A 13519-nucleotide genomic window follows, 5' to 3' on the forward strand; every position below is an offset into this window, starting at 1 on the left:
GTCTTCAGTTCTCTAGAAATGGAACAGCAACTGGATGGGGATCCAGGACATTCCTGTTTCTCGTATAGCTCTGCCATAGTCAAGTAATTTAAACTGCCTGTGCCTTGATCCCCCACCCATGAAATAGTGTGATAATACTTTCTTTATCCCACACTTTATTAATCTTGCCTAGTCAGGCTGTCCTCTGTTTATGGGGTATGTCCAGCATTACAGGACCATGACCTGAGCCTGCAGGTAACACAGGATTGCATTAGGTTGAGGAATTTTTTTTCCCTAATAAAAACCAAAACCAAAGCAGAGTAGAACAAACAAAAAAAAGACACTGATCATAATTTCTTATGGAATCGCTGTCTATCTGAATGTGGAGAAAATAGCAAGTTTCCTTTAAAAGTACTCGCAATGAAATTCACACTCTGTCAGGTGTAAATTACAGCCTGTATCTCATCTTGTTCTATCTACAGATCCTTTCTTAGTCATGCATAGCAGCAGCGTACAAAAATATTTCCTGCATGTGATCAAACGATATGGGCACATAAGAAGCAAACAAAATATGAGACTTTAAAAAAATTGTTTACTAGTATCTTAAAAGAAAACTAAAAGTTTGTAATCATGTCATTTCTCAACCAGATAACCGATTTACTTGGGAATATAATTGTGCTTGGGAACACAATTCAAATAAATCTATGAAATATTTTCTTTAGGAAGTTACAGGGAACTGAGGTAGCTAAAAATAAATGACACACCACCACCACGCCAATCCCAGGAACATGATTATATCGTGCAATCACACATATAGTAGAACACTTAATTTAAGTCCTGATCATAATAGAGCTGCCCAGCAGAACAGCACGGGAGATACGCTTTTCATCTTTTTTTCCCCAGTCTTTTACACAAGACTTTCTGATTGCATATGCTTTACGACATCTAATAGATGACTTCAGGAAAATATCCATACGCCATACTAAACACTGCAGAAACCCAGTTTCATCTATGCTCATCTTTAAAACAGTGAGCTCCTCCCCAAGTCCCAACAGCTCCGACCCCAAGGTTGGTGATGCTGCAAGTGCATCGCTGGCGCCAGTGAAGCATCACTAAGTTCGGGAGGAGTCGCAAGATGGAATTGTAGCACATTGTTGTGTTAGTCCATATTTCAGGGCACAAACAAGATTTCAGCCTTGGTAGAAATTCAATGTTGTTAATCTTAAGGACAACTGTTGCTAGGGGCAAGGGAGCAGCGTATTCAGTTTAATTAAATGCCTCAACTAAGAAATTCTCTCTTTTAAGTTGGCAATTTCCTTTCATTCAGGATTAGTTTAAAACATCTTAATTGTTAAGCTATCTATACAAAGACTATACCTAAGCTTTACTGATTAGCTCTCCAAATGCTTATCAGCTGGTGAAGCCTTGATGATTGCCACAGCTCAGAGGAGAAGCAATAATTTCCTAGATGATAATCAAACCCCTTCATTGGGCCCTCAAGTTAAAAATTTGCTTTTTAAAATAGTGCATGAATAAAAAGCTTTGTATGGTTTCTCAGTGAATGAAAAGAGATGCCAACCTGCTATGAATGGCTACAGATCCTCTGAAGAACCTGCAGACAAGGTACTGGATTGTCTTGTCATCTCCTGGCACAGTTTTTGCGCTTTCCAGGATAAGGCAATCAAGCTTTGACCCTTAGCTTCCTAGTAATCAACATCTGGGCCAGTAAAATCAGCTTAATTGTGGTCCATGCATGTTTCTAAGGGTGCTTTAATGGTGGAAAGTTTCATGTTCCATCTCATCTCAGTGGTACTAAGATTCAGGTATGAAGATCCATTGCTGAGAATGGCCTGGCCTCTGTTATCATTAATTGAAACATATTAAGAAACTTGGCAGAAAAAAAAAAAAAATCCAAATCTGAAATGTCAAGAGACAGATCCATCTAGTTTCACATCCTGTTGTTATAATATACCTTAATTACAGTTAATTAGGAGATATTGTTCCTGGTGGAAGAGCATCTGACACAGCTTTTGTGGGTGATTAAACATAGAATGGAATTGGATGCATTTGTTGAATGCAGGATCTGTTTATTATGACTGCACAACTCTATCTAGAGCATCATTCCTATTACATAGCAAAACAAAAGAAAGTCACAGGCCAAAAATATTTCCCTTGCCTCATGATGCTTACATATTCCCTGCTATGTTCTTAAATTTTCTGCTGCTAGCCCCTTAGGACTCTCGTGCACGATCCAGCTCCCACTGAAGTTAATCAGAGGCTTCTCAGTTGGCTTCAGCTGAGCCACATCAGATGATCCTAAATGAACAGCAGATAGAGGAAAGGGCTGAGGGAAAACAAGTGCTACAGGGATTGACCTCTGAGGAAAAACAATGCAGTTGGGCACAATGTCAATGAGGGCTTTGATGCCATTTGTGAAAGAGTAATCTTTGATTTATTGGAGGAGTGCTATTAGCTAGAATACTTTCCTTATACAGTGTAAAACACAAAAAGTGGAAACCCAGACTGAAGCCATGAGTTCAGCTTCTGCTGGTGTCAATAAGGTTCGCTCACACTCATTGATCTATGGCTGTACATGACCCTGAAATATGTTTTGCTAGGCTGCCTGAGATCATTGCTCATGCTTAGAATAGAAATGGCAGGATTGGTTTTATCACTGAGAAGCAAGCAGTGCATGTCTTCTGCCTGAAAAGTAACCAAATTAACATTTGTGAAGTAATCTTTTTTCTCAGTTTAAAAAAGAAAAAAAGTTAGTATTATTGGCTAGATTACTTGTACTAGAAAAAGGCTTGTTTTTCACAAACTCTATGCACACTGGTTTCCTAAATGCTCATTTACTCTGAACTGCAACAATTGTGATAAATCATTTGCTAGTTACTCTTTAATGCAACTACGTGCTTTGGACAAAGATTTTTATTATTATTATTTATTCATTTTTAAAAGCAATACCACTCTTTTAACGCATTTTTCCATTCCCAGTGATGGATTTTTATCTTTGATATGTGATCCAGCTATTTAACTACCTCTCACCACTTCTCCCATGAATTGTTTATACAGCAACTTGGCAGCATAATTTGCATATCACAGGAAAGATCCCATTACATGTTCCCAGAGGTGCGGTTTCACCAGCTTTATCACTTTCTGCCACCTATGCATATCCCTGAAGCAGAGCGTCTGGTTAATCCAGAAAGGCAATTCTTGGCTGCCAATAGTAATTAAACATTAATGGTGCAGTCACAGAATTTTCAGTCACTCAAAACTTATCTCCCCATTGTCTTCGATAAATATAATACCTAAAAAAGATATTTATCTTTTCATACAAATTTTCCTGCCGCAGGAAGATCACAGAGCATTACCTTTATTGTATTCTGTTCAGCTGTTGCAGACTTGACCTAAAATAATTAGACAAGGAACAAATGCACAAAGAAAAGTTGAAAAGAAGGAAAACGTGCTTAGAACCTGAGTAACTTATGTACCACAGAAGAACTGGAGAAGACTTGGGGCTGGACGTGGAATTTGCTCTTCAGACTCTTATTTGGTGACTGAAGGGGAAAATGGCTCTAGCTGCAAGTTTCTTGGTGATGAAAGTCCATCTTTGGGTCTATTCCAGATTATTCTTCACCCATTGTATGAAACATTAAAAAAAAAATGACAGCAGCATAACTTTTACTGAGAGGAACCCTTACTCCAAGAGCAGTCCCAGCAACATCAAAGCATACAACCACTGGGGATCAGGGACAGAAATTAAGGGGAAGCCAGATCCACACCAGAGTAAAACAATAAATTTCCTTGCACAAAGCACTGCTTCCTCCAGATGTTTTCCCAATAAGCAGACAAACAGTCTGGTGCCTTTAAATAGAGTCATCCAACATACGTTTGGGGGGAACAAACATTGCAGGTACCAAATCTTGCTACCTTCGATTGCCCCTGGGCAAATCCACCTTGCATTGAAAGACTATGCATGAGTAATTTCAGAAATGCAGACTCAGTTTGGGTGAAATTTGGAGTCTGAGATCTAGACTAGACTTACTAACAAAACCAGCCTCCTTAGGAAGTACCCCAGGCAACCGTAGTAACACCGCCCATCAGTTGCAGACAGTGCAATAGCTGCCCCAGCACCTTTCTCTCTAGCAATATGGCAAACCCACAAAATCCCTAATACCATAGAAGACTGGAAGACAGGGAAGAGGTCAATCTACTGACAAAACCAAGGGGCTATTGAGTCAGCAGCCTTTGAGCACAGAGTCAACTTCAATGAACAGTGATTGAAACTTGTTATCCTCCCATAGCCCGAGAGCACGTTACATAGCGCAATAGCTGGCAGTCACAGTGACAGAGCAAAAGCAGATTAAGCACATCTGTCCCCTCAGGTCCAGGGATAGCCTGGTGGGCAGGAAGGAAAAGCTGAGCTGTTCCTGCCTGTTTAAAAGAGAGCACTTAGTTTTCGAGCCTGTCAGCATGATCCTTTTTGAACGCGCTGTGTTTACTGACATGCCACCCTGACATTTTGGTTTAGTAGTACAAAGAAAAAAAACAAGAGGTAAGGTTATAAAATCAAATATGATGTTTTCTGCATGTTAAAAGAAGTATTGCTCCCACAGAGCTCAAACCGCTGCAGCGCTATGCCAGTACATGAAAACCAAAAAATGGAACTGACCTGGGTTTCACGGTTCAAGCGTGCCGTGGCAGGGATCCCGGCACTGCTTCCAAATTCAACACTCGAATAAACACAGTTGTAGTTTCTTGAAGTGGATGCTTTTAATGCAATCTGAAAAGGGTGAGAGAAAGGGCATACTCCTGAAGCCTATATTTCTTAGGTAGAAATAATTCTGCTTGGAGAAGCCTGGCTCGTGACTCCTTGCTATTAAGACTGTACGGGAGAGAGGGAGCGTCTCTGAGTTCACATACTTAACGCTCAGTGGTGTGTCTGCGGAGTGGCAGGAAATAAACAACAGCAAGGAGGGGTTAACCAGAGACCTGCTGGCTAAAATCTATACGCCTGGAAACAGAAGGGAGAGGGCTGCAAGGTCAGAAATAGTTTAATTGTTTCTAACAGGGGGATCAGCCACAGAGCTACCAGCCACAAGGACGCCCATCACAAATTGTACCCACATCCCATCTCCCCCCTAAACCCAAAACTGCAGTTGTGCCTGTCATGTCAGTCTTTCTGATCTAGAACATCTTGCTATTCCCTGCATAGAGCACCAGTGCAAAGCACCTGTACAGTAAGTAGAAAGAGAGGACAGAGGGATGAAATAAGCCACCTATGCACGGATCTCCATCAGAATCATAGAATCATAGAATCAGAATACCTAAACCCCATCAATCTCACCCCAAGGTGTATTTTCCATCTTACTTCCTAAAACAGATCTGTGCCTTCTGGAGAAATGCCACCATTCTGCCATAACTGCATTACGGAAGCATCCATGCAGAAGATCAATGCAAGTAAAAATGTCCCTGAGCCCGATCTGAGATGGTAGAAAACACCTTGACTTGGAGCACCACTACCAAAATTTCACCACTGCTCCAATAGATTTCCCCTTTCTCTACAACTGACGCAGCAGGCAGGAAACACTTGTTGAAGTCATCAGCGGTGGATGCAGACATTGGTTTAGAGTTGGGCATGGAGTGCAGCACGAGTCAGAAAGTCCAGATGTAGGGAGGGCTTGAGAGGAGGACGGAGGGCAGCTGTCCATTACGCTTGGAAATGTGCAGAGGAAGAATAAACAAAATAATACTTTAAAAGAGCTTGTTCAGCTGCAAGATGTGAAGGATACAGCAGACATTTTCCAGATCTGCCACAAGCACTGACATTGGCAGAAATCAGATGCAGTTAAAGACATTTTGCTAACAATCTTCTTAATAACTTTTCTCAGAGAAAGATCTGGGGAACTGCCCCCCCTCCAAAAAAAATCCAACCGTGTAACGGAATTACTGGACAATGGTAATGAGGAAACACCCCACTGTAATGGAGAAACATACTGTAAAGCATAACGTTATACTGTGGTTGCATACATTTTTTGGGTACAGAGTATTTATAGATGCTAACCCTGGCAATTTCATATCTCTAGGTATTTATTCCATGCTTGTAAAATGAAATGGCATTTTTCATCCCATCTTGACTGGAAGAGAGAATACATTTAGGTTATAAATTGTTTAGAATTACTTGTTAATGCCATGGGCTTTTCTGTATCTGCTTGTAGGAGGGACAGGAGGGAGACGGATAATGCTTTACACGTAAAATCATAGAGGAGAAAACCAGGGAGCAAGCTTTGTTTTCAACATGTTTAAACTGTTCAAATGACAGGAATCGGTTGCCTTGGAAGCAGATCTGCAGCTGAATGAAACCTTTCACCTGTCCAACATATGAAATATTTATTATCTGAGGGTGACTAGAGATTCAGTAAAGCCAGACATACAATGCAGAAAGCAGACCCTGGCTCATCACCTCCATGAATTTCACAGGTCCTGTGGCAGCCAGATTAGATTTTGTCACACAGAGAGGGAAGTGGGCTCAACTGCAGTATTGGGTGTAAGGAGAAATAAACTAGAGAGAAGCAACTTCTTAACTTTATATTCGATTTAACCAGGTTGGTGAAGCAAAATGCTCCTCCTATAGCATGTTTAGTAAGGCTGCAAAATGTTATCGTTTCCAATTAGAGAGAAGAGCCCACACTCTCTTTAGATAATTACTTTTCCAATAAATTATTCTTGGCCACTTGTTTCCCCATAAAAATTGCCCAGTGTTTTTGTGTTGTAGTCATTGTTGAGGGGTTTTTTTTTTTTGGTTTTTTTTCCCCTTTTGTGTGGGTTGGAATTTATTTATTATAAGGCTGAAACTTGGCAGAGATCCAGGCACAACAATCTGAAAAATGTTCACACTAAAATTCAATGATGGGATTCCTTGTTTATTTTATCTCAGAGCCTCCCTGAGAATTTGGTCCTGCAAAATGGAGCACAGTGGATGCACAAGTGGGCATGTAATCCAGTTCGCTTTATTTTTCAGGAAAAATAGACATTTCTGTTGCTGCAGACACAACTCTGAGTATGAACAAAAGCCAGAGCCATTATTTAAGACAGCAATATTTTTGCATAGCTGCTTTCAGCAGTACATCACACTTTAAAAGGACCTTGACATTTTTGATCTTTATCACATTAATTTTTTTCCTCAAAAAATCTGGATTTCCAAGGCCTTTGGCATCCTTATTATCGCTGAACAGCTTTAACGTCTGCATTCAAGAGGTGTTGAAATTGTCTAATTAAGCTAAGAGGTAAAAATAAAGATTAAAGTCCAATGTCATCATATCCTAAATTGTACCGCAATAAAGTACAATATTTCTGCTAACTCTCTGTGTGTGTGAAGTGACTGAAAACTTGTAGAGAGTTAACACACAACACCAAAATACGATCGCTCCTCTCAGTTCATGCTGCTTCCTTATCACACTCCACTTGGCAATTGCACAAAGATTTTAGCAGTAAATATTGGATCAGATAACATCATTTCAAGTCAGGATTGCAGGCTCTTGGGTGCTGCACAAAACTGATCCTGCCCTAACAATTAATTTGGAAGTGAGGTATGAACAAGATGGGGAGGAGAGGAGAGGAGGAAGAAGAGCGCAAGAAAAGAGGCAACATGGTATCTGAACGATGCCATTGTACAAACTGCACCATTACAGTTCGAAACCAATGCATATGCTTCTGGAAAACAGGAAATCTTGGCTTCACAGTGGCACCTAACATTTATCTCTAGCCTCTTTTACAACACAATAGACCTTAAAATATTAACCAGTCCTCTGTCCCAGTTACGCTGTTCTGGAACCAGTCCTGTGCCTTAATAGAGTGCACCTCTAATCCCAGGCGGGAGCACTTCGCCATCCCTAAGCATGTAATACTTAGTTATACGCCCAGGACAGCAGGCTTTTTCTAGACTCTGCCTTAATTTTTATTGCTTCTGTGCAAATTACTTCCTCCATGTCTCTTACAGCCCCTTTGCCATCTCACAGAGCGCCGTGCTTGTGCTTTCCCAGCAAGTTTGCCAGGGAGAGGTTGCTAGGCTCCAAGTGCACCAAAAAGCGCAGAACGTGCCTTCTTTCCTGCCCTTCCATATGTCTGGAATACCCCCCTCCTTCCCCACCGTGGTACATCAAGTACCTTCCCTCTCTTTCAGAAAGCTGAGAATCCATCTGTTCGGCAAAGCGCTCCATCTGCAACGACAGCAAGTCCAGTGATGTGCTGCCAATATTTCAACAAAGGGCTCCTCTAAACCCATTCCCCTGAGTCGGTAACACAGCCCACGTCCCCAAGGTGGGGATGCTCGCAGACAGGAGGCGTGCGGGACTGGCGGACTCTATTCATTTGGTTTTCCCATTTCAACAAAATGCTTTCCCATATCCAAGGAAAGAGGCAGCAGCATTTGGCAAACATGTTTCTGTTACGTGCCTCCTACCAGAAACGTTCATACTTGGGTCCTGGAAAGAAAAAAACAACCCAATTTCCACTTTGTTGAGAGAGTTGCAGAGTGTTCACCTGGAAAAAATACAAGGGATGAAGATGGTAGGGAGGGATTTGAATCCTTTTCAGGGACTGCTGAGGACCGTATCTGTGTCAAGCAAATCAAAGGGCCCCAGTTACAAAGAAGGAACTCATGCCAAATTTTCTTTTCAGCACCATGCTAAGTGAAGGGCTGAGCTTTGCAAACATGACTGGGAAGTCTGAGGACAGGGGTGAGGGAAGAAGGCTCAACCTGAAGGCAGGCAGTTTTTCAGAAGACATGTGTGCAGCACTTTAGACATTCACACTTCTCAGTCACGTCTGAATACATATCATACAGCGTAGAAATAAATATATGTATGTATGCATACATGTATATACACATATGTATAAATGTATGTGTATTAGTTGCTTTTACAAACTTTGGCTGCTGCATTTGCTTCATACGCTGTTCTGTCTCATGCATTTTGAAAGCCCAGGCTTGATAGGATAGTTTTCCATGTGTGGTTTATAGAGGAGCTGATACAGGCAGGCCTGGGTGCTTTGACTGCGTGTACTTTGGATCGCCCACTTTTTCTGTCACTGTTTATCAGCTGCACAGCATTAGGTTTACGGCAAGTTGCAATCGCATATAAATGGCCATCTGTTAAATTACATTAAACTCCCACAGTTTTCAAAGGTGACAGTGTAATATATTCCTATTTTTTAAATCAGCAATTTCTTAAGTCATTTGAGGGTTTTCTTAAAAAACAGGAGAATTCTTTGCATTGGAACACATAACCTATACTACTTCAACTCTTTTATCTTGATGTGGTTTTTAAATTGTACGCAAGGAGAAAAAAACCAACAACTTGGACTCAGCAATTCAGTATATCCTTCATGAAAGCAGCTTGCTTTAAGCATCAGGTTCTTGAGAGAAAAAAAATGTTTAAAGCAGATGAGGTTTTTTTGGTTTTGAAGAATAAAGAACAGAAGATTAGCATCAGTGGTTGCCATCACATAGTTTAGCTTGATAGCATTAATCTATAATACCTGTGCAAATTATCACACTAAATAATCTGTGTTTACTTGTCAGGAAGCAATTAAAAAAAATATTTTCTGGGTTTGTCTACTTTGGCTGCCACACATATAGCAAAGTGTCAAGCCTCTTACCTAAAAATGCAGGCAGCACTAATGTGTCTGTCCTATAACGAATTCTTTTCAGAGAGAAATACCGATCCTTATCGAGCAAAGCACAGCAGCACATTTTGGAGCTCACCCATCTATAGCAAAACACTTTGGACCATGTTTATGTTTAAAGCATTTGTTGAATAGGCAGAGATTAAGCATGTGCTCAGCCGGTCTGTTGAGCTGGGGCCTGTTTTAGGCTTCCACGAGGCGATCTGAAATGCTCAGAGCTGTTCTGCACAGCCACCAAGCTGGCTCCAGCACCCCGAGTCCTCTACAAAATAGGCCTAAGGAAGGTGCTATATGAAAGATAACAAAAGGCAAGTAGAGCCCAAATCCAAACATCACTGGGAACCTTCCCTCCAAGCCAGGCAAGACAAAAGCTTTTGAAACGGAGGGCTGATATGGCCCAGGAGGGCTGGAGCACCGCTGACCCAAGGCACATATACAGCCCCAGAAATCCTACCAGCTAAACTGGTAAGGCAGGACAGCATGGATGGAACATAAGGATCATTATTTCCTTTTTGCAGACAATAAAATGAGGCATAGGAAAAAAAAAGTTACCTGCTAAAGCAAAGCTATGACAGGAATTTGAAATTAATCCAGATCTGCTGAATTCTAGTCTGATTCTCCAACCATCACACCAGTGTCCCTCCTGGCTTTGAAATAAGCAGTCAAAGCATAATTAAAGTAATTTATATGTCCATCATGTTAGCCAGGCAAGGAATTAAAAGTGCTTTGCAAAGAACTGTCCAAGTTACTTGTCACAATGGACATGAGCTGAACTAGTGAAGGTGGTGCAGGGTGCTCGTCAGTCACAAGAGCATTTTCCTCTTCCAAATAGGTGTAAGTTAATTGCCTTCTCATTTTTTCTCTTTTCTTCAAAATCTCTTCAAATCTCAGTAATGTGTCCAGCCCAGTTTCATTTAGTTTTGACCTTGGCAAAGTATCTTAGCAGTCTTCTCCCCACTCTTTGCTCCCAAAGAGATTGCATGGCACAGAAAGCCAGTTCATTTTCTCAAGCCGAGCTCTTTGTAATCTGTACAGCTATCACCTGGTTAAAAGCAGGTGAACAAGAATGCAACTTTCCATACAAAAAGTCAACTCACCTTTCCTTTTGGAAAGAAAAGCTCCTGCCCTCACTGGTGTATGAGTGAGCCACCAGCCCTGACTTGAAAACAGAAGGGTTGCGTTGGGCTATAAATGGCCCAATAAGTTTGGGAGTGGGGTGGTTTACACCATGCCATGACTTTGAAACATTCTGTATTTTCAGTCTTGTGAGGAGATATCCATCATATAAGCAAAGCTGGAAACTACATGACAGAGTTGTCAGCTGAGTTGTTTCCTCTAGCACTCACGCTTCAACTCTCTTCTTCTAGCTCTGTCTGCTGCTGTGCCACTTTTTGGCCCCTGTGCACTGTGTCCCCACTACCCTCCCTGTGGTTCTGCTCCCCACAGATGCCACAACCCTCCGCAGGAATGAAACCCAGTGATCTAGTCACGAGATTCTGCTGGGGCGCCTCTGTGACATCTTGCTTTGCAAACAGTGCTTGCACAGAGGAGGAAAGATGCCATCCAAATGCATGAGTGGAAGTATCTCATACTAAAACCGTGTGGTGAACCCGCTAGTCTGATCCTTTCAGCTGACCACAAACCTGCAAGCTGAGAACCTAATTGCTGCTGATAGGAGCAAGTCAGTAACACAAGAAATATTCCAGTGTGAGCTCCGCCAACTAAAGAGTGTCCAACTTCTCTCCTCCCTTCCTCTCTCTGAGAAAAGACTTGTTTCCCAAAGGATGGATCTGTTTCCAAAAGCACACATTAGCACTGAAGCTGGACGTCAACACTGCATGCAATTAAAGTGCTGGCTGCAGCACAATTTCATCTCCAACACACACCTGAAGGACCCAATCCCCCTCTTTTTTTTCTTTTTTTTTTACAGTCCTTGAATATCCTGTCACTCCAATGCAGTATCTTTCAGTCAAGCCGATATAAACTGTCTCCTAATACAGATGTGTGTGTGCACATGCACATAACTAACAGACCAACCAACTAACCAGCAAACTAACACTGTATATTTATATCTAGCCTTTAGTTTGCTAAGTACCCTATTGTAACTGATCTTCCTTTAAAATTTTCTTCACGTTCCCTCAAACTTTCTTACTGCTTCAACTCTATGTACAGCTGCTTCTTCATGAGGCAATTTTGTTGCTCAGTTAACTATCACATTAATCAGGTGAATGTGTCTCCCTAGTATATCTAACAATTGCTCATTAAATCAGGTCTCCAATACTGTTGAAAAATAATTAAAAACCTGTTTCCAATAAACAAGCTATAAAGTCATTAAGGACAAAATAGTGTGTAGGAAATGTATTGGAAACGCAGGGACAGAAAATTCGGACCAGGCACAGGCTGGGCAGAATTAGTTGAATACCAAATTAATTGCTAGTAGTGTCAGGCAAAAAAAAAAAAAAAAAAAGTTATAAATATTCACTTCAAATTAACAATGAATATATTATGGCTGAACACAAGCTCCTTTTATGTTTGCTTCCTACAAATAGTCATGCAAAGCAAATTCGAAGCTTGTACACTCCATGATTTGCTTCCAGAATAGGAAGTATAATTGATATGGGATTTACACAGCTTGACAAAGCAAGGGAGGCTGGGCTCCCAAAATCCTTTGGAGCCAGCACACAAAGGTAATTAAACACACCGGTGAAGGAACTGGCTCCCTGCACCTTCTTTGGCTAGTACCGTGCACAAGGATACCTAATTACAGTTTGTCAGCAACTGAGGTGATGAGAGAAATCTGCCATCAGGCAATTCAAACAAAAAATAAACTAGAGATAATAATACTTCCATAGGAAGAACAAGAGGCTGAATTTGTCAAGTAAATGATTCACTTTGCTTTAATTGCTACACACAGAGTGAAATGACAGTGATATCTCAGTGACCGGATAAAATATGTCATCTTCTCCCCACTCAGTGAACCATGCAGCACTGAACAGATGAGTTGCCTTCCCCTGCCTGCATTAAAGGAGAACAACTGGAAAAGATTTAAAATTCAGCTTGTAAATCAAGCAGTTTTACATCAGCTCCAAGTCAATCACCCCATCTCCAAGTCAGTCACTGACAACAGAGGGAACTTAGCAGTAATGAGCATTTATATTTTGCAATTCTGCTATATGTGTTTAGTTAGGATAGTGGTGGTTCATCTACTGTTCCACTTAATTAAATACTGTTAAAATTATACTTTAAGCATCATCTCGTATCTTGCTAGCACAATTACAATCTATAACTCTCCATCTTGCATCAATCACTAATTTGCTGTCTGGCAGCGTAATTTCTCATTACAAAGCATTCATCTTTAACAAGTCAAGGTGCGCCAAGTTCTCCTAAAGCTACAGCGGCCACTTGCCCCAGTGGCCACAGAATGAAAAAGCAGTAGCTATCTTTCTCTTTCAAATGCCAGAAGGAATCCCATGGCATGTGACAGAAGGCATATAAATATATTATATACATATAGTCTCAGAAGGGTATTCCTAAAGCATGAGTGTTCTGAGGAGGTGTGTGCTGAGGACGCACTGTCATCCTACGATACAGTCAGCGAACAGTGGAAACAATTTAGCTATACAGAAAAGCAATGAGCAGACCATAGATGATTATCAGATCCACAGAATTAGCAAATAGAAAAAAGGGGGAAAAACCCACACTCACTGTAGCTGAGCCTCCCCCCTGCTCTAGAAAGCAGATGTTTCTTGTAGAACAGTGGAAAGGGAGGACAGCCTGACAAGGAAGCCACCGACAGAAGTGAGACATTTATCTTGATTTTGTATCTGACTGCTCTTCATACACTAGTGCAAGG

At 41.2% G+C, this 13519-nt stretch overlaps 1 protein-coding gene across 7 annotated transcripts in view; it reads right to left on the minus strand.

The window, feature by feature from the left end:
* ENOX1 (ecto-NOX disulfide-thiol exchanger 1) overlaps nt 1-13519 on the minus strand; it is a 374541-nt gene that overhangs the window by 156094 nt on the left and 204928 nt on the right. Inside the window, exon 1 of one of the 7 annotated variants that reach the window (XM_075741795.1) lies at nt 4655-4765. The exons of the other annotated variants lie outside the window; for them this stretch is intronic. The gene's annotated coding sequence lies outside the window, so the exon portion shown is untranslated. Of the gene's footprint in view, nt 1-4654; nt 4766-13519 lie in introns of those variants that run through there. 7 annotated transcript variants of the gene reach the window in all.

The sequence above is a fragment of the Balearica regulorum genome, chromosome 1 (assembly GCF_011004875.1).
Source record: "Balearica regulorum gibbericeps isolate bBalReg1 chromosome 1, bBalReg1.pri, whole genome shotgun sequence".
NCBI classification, from domain to species: Eukaryota; Metazoa; Chordata; class Aves; order Gruiformes; family Gruidae; genus Balearica; species Balearica regulorum.